The following is an 11655-nucleotide window of genomic DNA, read 5'->3' on the forward strand; positions in this document are numbered from 1 at the left end:
CCACAGATGTGACCTTGAGGAGAGTCAAGACAATAATGGAACCTTTACCACATTCTTAACAGACTGTGTGCCAATTTTGGCAAATTAAAACCTTTTTGTCCTTTTGATTTAAAAAGTTTTTAAAATCTGAACTTCAAAACCACGAGTCCTGAAACATATATACATTTTTTGTATGTCACACCAAACCTAAATCAGCTTCACCAATCTTTAAACCTTTATACAAACCCAAGGTACCAGAGATAAACCAGTCAGAAGTTTGTGAGTTTGGTGGTTGTCAGTTTCTATTTGTCTCCTCGTCTCGGTTTCATTCCCCGTCACATCCTGTTCATCACTTCCTGCTTGCATATCAACGTTGCATAACTGACATTCAAACTTAATTTAGACAAATACAACGAACCCACGCCATGTCACAATCTGTAAAGCTGATATGAAAAGTTTACTTTCACGCCATCCTAACTGGTGTTACTACTGGTCATACTGACGATAATCAGTGTCATGTGATCGTGATGAGCTGCAGACCAAATGAATTTGATGAATGAATTGCATGTGGAATTGATTTAGCCTGCTCTAACACTGGATTACTTTGCACATTTGTTTTATGTTTTACATCTTGCACGTTGCTATCACTACATGTTTGACTTCCTGAAGTAACTGACGGTTTGTTTTCGTGTTAGGAGATAACTGAAAATGGTCTTGAAGTCTCAGTAAGTTTTCCTTAAAAATTCTTTATTAAGATGTTTGCATCAAGTAATGCTGACGGGAAATAGCTAGCCTGTAATTTCTTTTATTAAAGCTCCAGTGAGAGATTTTCAATGCCCATCAATTTTGTCTCCCCTGTGGACCATAGGTCATCTTATTTCTCTACATTTTGTCTTGTAAATGTTAAAGTACTGTGTTTTAAAAATAAAACGTTTGTTTAAGTCAAATAAATCACACATTGAGAATCTTTGTCACGGACGATTTAAAAAATGGCTGTTCGTGCAGCGTGCAGTTCATCATCTATCTAAAACTCACCCCACAGTGCAGTTACAGGCGCAGTTACAGAAATAATCCATTTTGTGTCTGAGGGTCTGCCTTCCTTTTGTTGATCATATAGAGCAGTGACTCTCAACTGGTCTAGCCTCATGACCCACCACCAACTCCATGAAAAATCGCGACTCGAATTTCAGATATTTTTTAACCAATCAGATTTGTTCAATGGAAAATGATGCAGAGTGGACCTCAGATGGTGCAAAACGTGACAGATCAAAGAAACACAACGAAACACACATGTTTAAAAAGCACTTCATAGACTTTTTTTGACACAATATTCTTGTCCAGTCACATTTACAACCCATTGAAAATGGCTTCCTGATCCAATTTTGGGTTCCGACCCTCCAGTTGAGAAACAATCATAGAGACATCATTATTAATTTCACTCTGTTTTATAACCAGCAAAAAATCCTCACAGGACAAAGACAAATATCTGCTATAGTTTCACTAAATAACACATCTTTATGCAAACTCAAAAAATCACAGAAAAAGAGGCATTATCATTGCTATTCTAAACACCTGGTGTCTGGTACGGTTTTTTTCTCTCTTAAGTCATCTGCTGTCAATCAGGAAGTGAAGCGTTTTACATTTCTGACAGCCCAGCAGCCTTTGTAGAATAATGTTGGGGAAATATGAGGAGTAAGCACTAACATACAGAAAAGAACATCAGCTAAAATCACTCCTTGGAAAATCTTCTGCAAAAAAGACACAAAGTCTCAAAAATTCATTTTGCAACAAAGCAGGGTGACCGTGAACTTCACGACTTTCTAAACATTGTGCCTCTTTGTTAATTTACGGAGGGGTTTTTTTCCCAGCTAAAGCCCAGAGCAGCTGCTAACAGAAGCTAAACGTTAGCCCCCTCTGGGAGCCGCTAAAAGGCCCCCTGGCTCACACACAGCCATGCAGCAGGTGACCCGCTGTCCTAGAAACAGTTGCTATTTAGATGTGATTAACAGCCTTGGCAGAGCGAGTCATTGTTATTTATATTGTGTTTGTTTGAGAGGACGAACACGGCGAGTTTTTCCTGATAACTAGCAGCGCTCAAGGGTCAAACGGCTGAAAGAGTTTGTGTTACAACCTGCGAGAAGACGCAAATGTTTAATAAACAGACCCTCAGTGTGGGTATAAATATCAGGGGACATCATGTAATACACCCAGTCGTCTAAATCCATCCATGTGTGTGATATGCTTCCATTCTTGGAGAAGGTCAGGATTAAATCGGGCTCTACACTGCAGGGAGAATGACAGTATTTGCTATTTTTGAGCTCATTATCTCAGATTTCATCAAAGCATGAGGTCAAAGAGCACAAACAGAAAACAGACGTTCAAATCTCGACAGAGTTGATGTTTTAGAAAAGATTTATGTCAGACCTTATTACCTATCAACGCAAACCTATAGTATAGGTTAAGAAGATAGGCTAACGTTTACATTAGATTTTTTTTTAACCGTTAATGAGACAATATTTGGTTGTTGCTAAGTGACCGTGGGGATGATTCACCCCTCCTCAGGCGGAGGGACATGCCGACCTGAATGAATAATACTGAGCAGACGAGTCCACCTCAGAGAAAACAAGGTTGTTATGAATTCACTGATGTAGATGTTATTGTTCGGTGTAAACTATACTGCTACCGGTGGTATGTCACAGCTAAGGGCTTCCTCACACAGCAGACACCTGAAGGAGACGCTGGTTCTTGACGTAAAGCACTTTTTATGCCTTTAATCTTGAGTTCATTTTTTTGTAGTCCTCAGTTTTCATTTGGAATCCCCCTCAGGGTTGCAGTGGTTTTAGAGGAGGCAGGGGAACACAAGAATTATGAAATGTGTTGCTATAAATAAAGTTAGTCCTGAGCAATTGATTTAATGTTACAATACACTTGGTTGTGTTTTTTATTATCTGAGGTACAATTAAGTTTATGATCAATGAAGTTCTTGTTTCTTGTCTCTGCACCTCTGTGAATAATAGCATGCACCCTCACTCTCGCCTGTATGAGCTCTTTTTGTCTCTCAGAAGTTCTCCTTAAGTTGTTAAAAGAATAATAGACTAAAACTGCTAAATCTAGGGTAACATCTATTTGTGCTGCTCCGTCTGACAGGATAACACATCTTAGATTTCTCTCATTAAGTGGAAAACCTCTGAAACACCTCGAGCTTTGTGCAACGATGGAAAAGCTCCAACCTGCTGTGAGTTGGATCCCTGTGCAGCCAGGATAAATATTATTACTGAGGTACAGGCTACTATAGTAAACGGACCAAAAAGCATCACTCACATTGATTCACTTGATCTGCATATCCCATAAAACATGGTAAACTTAAGTTTAAACCTTTGCATAAGATGATTAATTGTGCCCGATTTTAAAGGGTGCTGTACAGCAGCACCCTCAGCACCCCTTCCTCCTGCATAAGCGGCTCAGATTATGAATTGATGGAGGTCTGACTGAAATTCAAATGTCATTCAAAGCATGGAGAATACATTTAGAACGTTTCATTCAGAGTTTAAAGTTGAAACAGAAACACCACAGCATGAGAAGTAGTCGAGTGAGGTGTGAAAAAGTGACAGCAGCGGTGTGTATAGTGTAAACGGTTAAGGTGAGGCAACGACTAAGATTTGAGAGGATCTGAAATGTTAGAAAATCAGAAGTAGTTAAAAGGTTTTAAGCAGACGTGACAGCAGAAACACTAACAGCCTAATAGAGGTGGTTTTGGCTGTTGACCTCTTAAAGGAGAAGGTGTTGAAATGTCAGATGAAGAGTCCATAACAGATGCGTCAGTTAAAGAGGAAGTTATCAAATACATGATGACTAAAGGGTTATGAGGCTCCAAGTATCAACATTTAAGGCATTTACGAGTAAACTGTGTTTGAACACTGAAATTTAGAGGAGGGGAAGATGTTTTTATTCCGCTTTAAGGGTGAAAATATTAAACCGGAGAGAGATCAGTTTGAAGCCCCAGTACCATTGTTTCTGTAGAATTTATAAGTAGAAGAGTCTAATCAAATGTTTGTCTTCTTTTCTGTTGATTTCTGATTGAGCAGCACATTACAGACTTATCTGGTTTGTGATCTTGAAAAATGTATCTTTGAAATCTGAGAAGCTTTCCTTGGAAAGTAGAGTTGAAGAATATTCATGCAGCCTTCAATCTGTTCAATAATATTTTTTTAAGTAGTTATATTTGTTGCTCAAAGCTCTGCAGTCTCGCACCCAAAGATGAAACACAACTTTAAAACTAAGCTCTGTTTTGCTTAAAATGTTAATTTAATAAATCCTAATCCATTTATTTTTGGACTTCTGAAGTGTTTTAACATCCTTCTTCACTGGATTCTCTTATGATGGGTTGATTCTGACTCATAATATCTTCTCAGTCTGGAGATGAAATCGAAGATGTGTCACGCATGTTGTACATATTAAAGCGGCCGTTGTGTTGTGAGTGTAATGTTTGCGATCTAAACGGCTCAAACTCTTAAACTCCTGTTTGTCGCTCGCTGTCAGTGCTTACAAAAGTTTAGACAGGAAATCCAGTTCCCCTCCAACAAATCAAGAAACAAACAAAGACATGCAGCCCTGCTGTGACAGTTTTTCAGAGGGAGGCAACATAATGCAGCGACAGACTGGGCCGACTTTTTTTTTTTTATATTTTATTTTGGGCTCTCGGAGCTCACAGACAGTTTGCAGAGCGATGGTCACACAGCTTGAGCACTAATGATGAACAGCATCGGATTTTGGAAAGCCTCGGCGGCGGTCCTCCGATAAGGTCTTGCTCGTTCATTTATATTATGTAATCAAGCTGAAAAAATAGATTTCAAATGACGGTCAGAAAGAGAAAGCATTTTCAGAGGGGAGATACGATCGAGATCAGTTGTTTGGTTTCTTTACTTCTTTTTTTTTCAAATATGTCACTCGTCATTCACTTTGGTGTAATCTTATTTTCTGACTACCACCATGGTTATTCTGCTATGCAAGAGGTCCACGGGTAAGGTAGGGATGGGATGAGTTGGAAGGGGTGTTTGTTAAATGGTAAAATGGACTTTTCTAGCCTTCTGACTGCAGGTCACACCTACACATTCACACATTGATGGCAGGGGTTGATATATAAAGAGACCATCAGAAGTAACTAATCCCATTCATACACATTCATACACTGCTGACCAAGCAGCGGGAGCTACTTTGGGTTAAGGACACATCAGATATGTGGCTGAAGGAGCTGGGGAGCAAACACCTGACCTTCTGGTTGAGAGACAAACGATTCTACCAACTGAGCCACAGCCGCCCAAAATAAGGGAATTGGGTTAAGAATATTTGTGGATCAAATACGATGAGCGTGTTTTAATAATAATAATTATATTAGAGATACAAACTGTCTTGTGTTACTGGATGCAGTTGGATATACAGAAAGCTAAGAGTTAAAGGTCAAAAAGGCTGTTGCATCTCTGGCATCGTCCCTGCTTGCCATCTCTGGACATGTTCCTTTTCAAGCTGTTAAGCCTGCAGTCGTCCCATCTGTGCTGCTCCCTCTTAGAAACCATCCGCAGCAACGTTTTATTTTTTTTTCCATCTCTTAAATCCTAAGCGCTGAAACAGAAGTGAAGTCAACAGCCAGATGGGAGCAACAGGGCAGTGTGCATATTCAAGACTAAAGAACATCAGTTAGTAAACCGACTGATCTGTAATTCAAACTCTGTCTCCTGGGGGCCGTCTCTGGATGAATGTCGATGACGAGTGGTTTTTTTAAGGCTATGTGAGGTTAAGCTCTTCCTGTGCTGCTGTGAATGTGAGATTCAGTGTGCACCTATATGAAGACAGGAAGTGGTTTAGATCTTTAATCAGGGCTGGCAAACAATGCACCACGATCACTCATGTTTTCCATGCCGAGTGACTCAAAAAGATTTAACCACCTTGAATGTGTTTAACATCAAAGTGTGACATTATCTCATATCATGTGTGGGATCTTTGCAGCGATACACAAAGCCACACGCTGTCATGTTTTCCATCAGCTGACATTTCTAAAGGCAGATACTCGTCTCGAATTTAAGATCTCACGAAAGGAAGAGAGAAGGTTGTAAAATCAAATTTCTCATCCTTTAAAGGCTTTATATGTAATTTTTCACACTTAAATATAATAGAAATCAAGTATATCCTCTGAAAATAACTCTGTGAGTAATGACTGCCTACAATGGGTGTAACACCCGAGTCCCACTGTTTGTGATGTTTTCCGAGTTTTCAGAGTCCTATCTTCAGTTTGTTGACATCGCCGGGACTGCGGCTGACTCCTCCCCTCGCGATTAAAAGTTGTTTAATTGAGGGGCTAGAGAAAACAAGAATAACATACTGTACTCACTGCTTAATTGCGTTTCTAGATCACGCTCATTTCGGGTAAATTGACATGCAGTGTGAAGATACGAACATAATAAAGATCGCTAGCATTAGCATGCTAACACAGCAATGCACCGCGAGTTGTTTTGGTTTCATGCTGGTGCTCAAGGGCGACATCTGCTGGATCAAAAAATCGCACATAAAGCCTTTAAGGCATGCAAAATAAAAACAAAAAAAGCTTTTCTCATATTTAAACCTCTCACAATCTAAATCATTGTTTTAATGTCCACCTGCTCCAGGTGTTAGAATAGAAAGAGGACAGGTGTTAAAGTCCTGTGAGGAGTTTTGAGGTGTTTACAACAGACTGCGATTAATACTGATGCCTTAATATAATGTTAATGAGAAATCAGAGAGGAAGATTGATCATTTCTATATCATCAATTTTAGCTCTGCCACAGGGTAGATGTCAGATGAAGTGAGTTACAGCACGCTGCTGTTACTCAGGATCTGCCTTTTGGAATCTTTCCACGTCAAAGATTTAGAGTGACAGAGAGAGAAAACACTTTTTACACATGTACAGGACAAGATCAGCAAAAAAAACACAAGTTGTTGAGCTTTGTCTACAGGGGGCGCCAAAATCAACGTTAACCAAAAGTTCCTCATCGGAGCTTGAATGTCAATTAAATATTTTTTCAAGACTATTAGACGATTAGATGTCTAATAAAGATAGACAAACAAGTTATGTTATTTTTCTATAGACAATCCTATAAAAAGTCTGAAGCTACATTGAAGGAAAACTTGTGACCTCAATTTTACTCGAAAAAAGAAAAAAAGGAGAAAAAAAGTGTTAACACTGACTCAATAAAAGACGGTTAATGTAGGGAGTCATTAAACTAAAGTCAGTGAAGTGAAGTGACGTAAAGGGGACAAAAATCCACTTTTACAGTGAACATATATTTGGGTAACCTGAGTGTCTACTGACCCACAACATGTGAAATAAACTCATCCAGTCCTTTGTTTGTGGTCCGCACAAGTCTTACAGAGAAAAGTGCTCCGTTTCAAATGTGCTCTCCTTGTGATGTCACAAGTTGGATTCAGGTAAAATAATCCCCTCCCCTCCCCTGTTATCTCCACCCATGGACTCCACCCCAGCCTAGGAGAAAAACTTTTTTAATCTTGCTACAGAGGATTGATGTCTATCGGGAAAACTCGGTGGGGGGGGGGGGGGCTCATTGCATTTAAAGAGACACACACCAAAACAGAGCATTCTGAGAGAGCTGGTTTATACAGAGTCACAAACCTCCTCTGGTGCTTGATTCATGTTATATTTTGACCAAAGCACAGCACAGAAGTTTAATTTAGACCTCAGGAGACTGTTTTAAAAAAATTGGAAAAGGTGGATAATATGTCCTCTTAAACTTATTTATTTCTAACAACAATGAGGGGGCGACTCCGATGGTTGCAACAAAAAAAAAGAAAAGAAAATGGTTTATAGATTACATTAGAATTAGATTGGACCAGTTCCTTGTAAGATGTAGCAGTCTATGAGAAATGACCCTATTTCTCACTTGATTAATTACCTCAATAAACATTTCTCCAATGTCTCACCGTCTCAAACGCTACAGTTTCAAGTCCACACTGCACACTCATGTCCATTTTGTTGGTATTCACGTTTCAAGTCATATTACTGGACTGTAGTATTTCTGCTTCTGTATACTTCAATTTCACTAAATCAATTTGACAGCTTTACATCGCAGACTAACAATATAAAATAACACACAAAGGTGATTTAGTTACAGGGGTGTAGATTAAAAAAAAATAAAAGAGCTCCACATTTTCACGCTGACACATTGAAGTGATGAACACATTCATGACTCAATATTTATATATTTTTTAAAGTTTATATTGAGGCTTTTTGTGCCTTTAGTTTAGAGATAGCAAAGTGGATAGAGTTGGAAATCAGAGAGAGAGAGAGAGAGAGAGAGGGGGATGACATGGAGGAAAGGAGCCAAAGGTCTAATTTGAACCAAGGCCGCCCACTTTGAGGACTACAGCCTCTGTACATTAGGTTACCGGCTCCCCTAATGACTTAATATTTATATTAAATCAATATACTCTATATTAATCAGCATTTATATTTAATTTAGTACATTACATATAATTTGATGCGCATATCTCCCTAGATTTTCTGAAATAACATTTTCAATGCAGGATGTTTCACTGTAACAGAGGATTTCTTTTTTCTTTCTTTCTTTCTTTTTTTAAATAATTATTTTTGCCTTTATTTGCTGGACAGTGGATAGATTGGGAAATCAGAAAGAGAGTGGGGAATGACATGCAGGAAAGGAGCCACAGGTCAGACTTAAACCCGGGCCGTCTGCTTGGAGAGCCTTTACCTCTGTACATGGGGCGCAAGCGAACCGCTAGGCCATCTTCATCCCTGTGACATCCTATACAGTTCTAACACTTAAATTAAAGATGTGAGTACTTCTTTAAACACTGACTTTATCCAAAGTGTTTTTTGGGCCTAAACCTTACCACACATTTTGTACACCCACCTTTTCTTGAACCTGATCCAAAAACTTACTGGGCTGAATATAAATTTAGCACTTCCTACACGTATCAAACAATGTATCCACACTGTGAAAATAATTCAGGCAGTCGTTTCATTTCACAAAAAACAGGTACAGAAAAGTTAATGACAATAATTCGGACATACTGTCTAGAATATGAAGTTGGAATTAGGATGTTCTTCTTCAGAAATGTTTTCTTTACAGTTGAGTTAGCACCGAGTGCTTCAAGGAAGCAGCATTACTTCCAGGTAACGTGTTAGCATCTTAATACATTTCATCATCACTAACATGTCACATCCCTGATCAGAACATCTGATCTGATTGTCCACACAGAGCAGACTTAGTTCTTGGTAATCGTTCTGTGGTAAGCCACATGTGGATCTTATAATTCTGACACCAGAAGGAGAAATCATTATGATGTCAGCTTGACAAACATTTGGCCAAATGAAAACGAGACACACAGGGAGAACTGGTTGAATTTACATAACTGGTCGGGTCACGCTGCATCCAGTGTTTAAACTGCCAACAGGTCTGTTAGAAAAACACCTGCTTCTTATTTAAAAAGTATTTCACCCATAACGACAAACTGTAAAACAACACCTAAACTATCACTCAAGTTATTACTGTCCTTTCCTCTCTATTGCTGTACCTGATGCCTCTCTTATGCCAGATGACACTTCTAACAATGTCAACATCTCTGTTACCAAATCTTATAGCTCACAGTCATCGCTGTTCTGTGAAAAGGATTCCCCTCGAACTTGAAGTGCCCTTCTCTTGTGTGACAAAACATTTTATAAGCATTTATCAGATAATCAAACGGACGTTGAATGGTGAAAGAAGATTGTTGTAAGTAAAGATTCAACAATCTAATTTTTTTTAATAATAATAATTTTTACAATGTATTATTTTATGGATCACTGACATGCGGAAGTGTAAGAAAAGGGGAAACAGAGCAAAAGATCAGGTAAGAGATAGGAGGTGTCGCTTTGTCCACAGCGGGCGCCAAAAATGACATAAACCAAAAGTCCCTCACAGGAGCTTTAACCCCAGAAGGATTCAGTGACATTTTTTAGTCCTCTAAATGTGACGGAGAATAAGTGCAAAGAAGCATAATGTTAAAAATAAATAATTTTAGTGAATAAATTAGCTTGTTTGATTTTAACCACTTTTTCCACCGACAATGTATTACCTCCTTATTTGTTTACTGTACATGTTTTCACTGCAGAGTGGTGACCTGCTTTACACAGGACAAAACCTGCCTATTCAAATGTATAATTTAGTTGTTTTTTTAAAGAAAAATAAATCTGCATACATTTGCATAATCTGGACAAAACTTCTAAAAGCGCCTTCGAACAGCACTGACCTCAGCCGAGGCCACAGCACCGGTGATACAATTGGGTTAATGTCGTTTGTGAGTCTCAAATCTATACCAACGTCCACCAACGTTCATCAAAACATTGGGTCTTTGATTTTTCTGAAATCTCACTGACAGACAAACGATTGGCACTAAAAAGCATAACCTCATTTGCAAATGTAATAAGGCTTCAACAAAACACACAAAAACAGTGCATTAAAGATATATTTCGATTTTGTAGTCTTGGATTATGAACAAACAAACTTGTTTAAAGCACAGTGTTCTCGTTCACCTTTATCACAAGTGAAACAGGAGTCGCTCTGAATCTGATCTGAATAGGCTTTGATCAGCTGTGTCCATTTATAAATAACTGTACAGTGGGCTAATAATAGCAGCAATAATACATGCCCTGCATTGTTTCAGGCTGCCAGTGAGGATAGAGAGCTCCGATTATATTTGGGGGTTTGAAGCCAGCGAGACCTTTTCACCGCAACATGGCTGCTGTCATATGGGAACAGCCAGCCAACTTGGCACTCGATTAATGGTGACTCCTGCCAAAGACACCCACTTATTACCACAAATGATGTTACCTTTCTGTCTCACACCCAGGTCAATGTTGCTGTCTAACACAAACAGGACACCATGTTCACTATGAGGTCTGTAGTCTTTCATTATGTTGCCTTTACAATTAGTTATAATTGGTCAAAAGGTTAATTGTTGTTCTTTAAATAAGTAAGGAAGGATATGATGCCACAACCTCCTGCAGTCTGTCAGACACGTGTGACTCAGGTCAAATAAAACAAATCCAAACATTGGTCTGAGTGAGTTCAGCAGATTCTTTAGTTATCAAACTTAATCACATGAACACAGCCGCCACACTGGGTATTTTTCCTTTTTAAAATAGTTGAGTGATTTTATTTGGATTAATAACATTAACTGGTTTTGTTGGGTGTATTTCATACATCACAGGTTTGAAAAGCCTAATATTACAGCAGTATAATATTTAGGCTGGAATGAATCATATGCTGCCTTAACAATTTACTGAGACTGCCTTCAGGTGGAATGGGTCATATCAGGGTCATGTTAACAAAGACAAGATTGACCAAACATAGATGAATACAATGGCCATCCTCTTACCCATGACTGGAGCTGTGACTGTCACCTGATGAATGACCAAATCCTAGAGCAACAATACCGGGAGACATGCCGCTGTAGAGGTTGTTTGTTTACTCCAAAAAAATGGATGCAATCGCACATCAAGATCAGCAGGCCTTCCAAAAAATCACCAGTCAAACTTAACCAGAAACATTAAATAAGAAATCTAAAAATAAAGGAAGTAAAATACATCAAAATGAAGAAACAGGTGTGTGCATACAGACTAGTGTGTTA

This window comes from Labrus bergylta, chromosome 15, assembly GCF_963930695.1.
Source record: "Labrus bergylta chromosome 15, fLabBer1.1, whole genome shotgun sequence".
Taxonomy (NCBI): domain Eukaryota; kingdom Metazoa; phylum Chordata; class Actinopteri; order Labriformes; family Labridae; genus Labrus; species Labrus bergylta.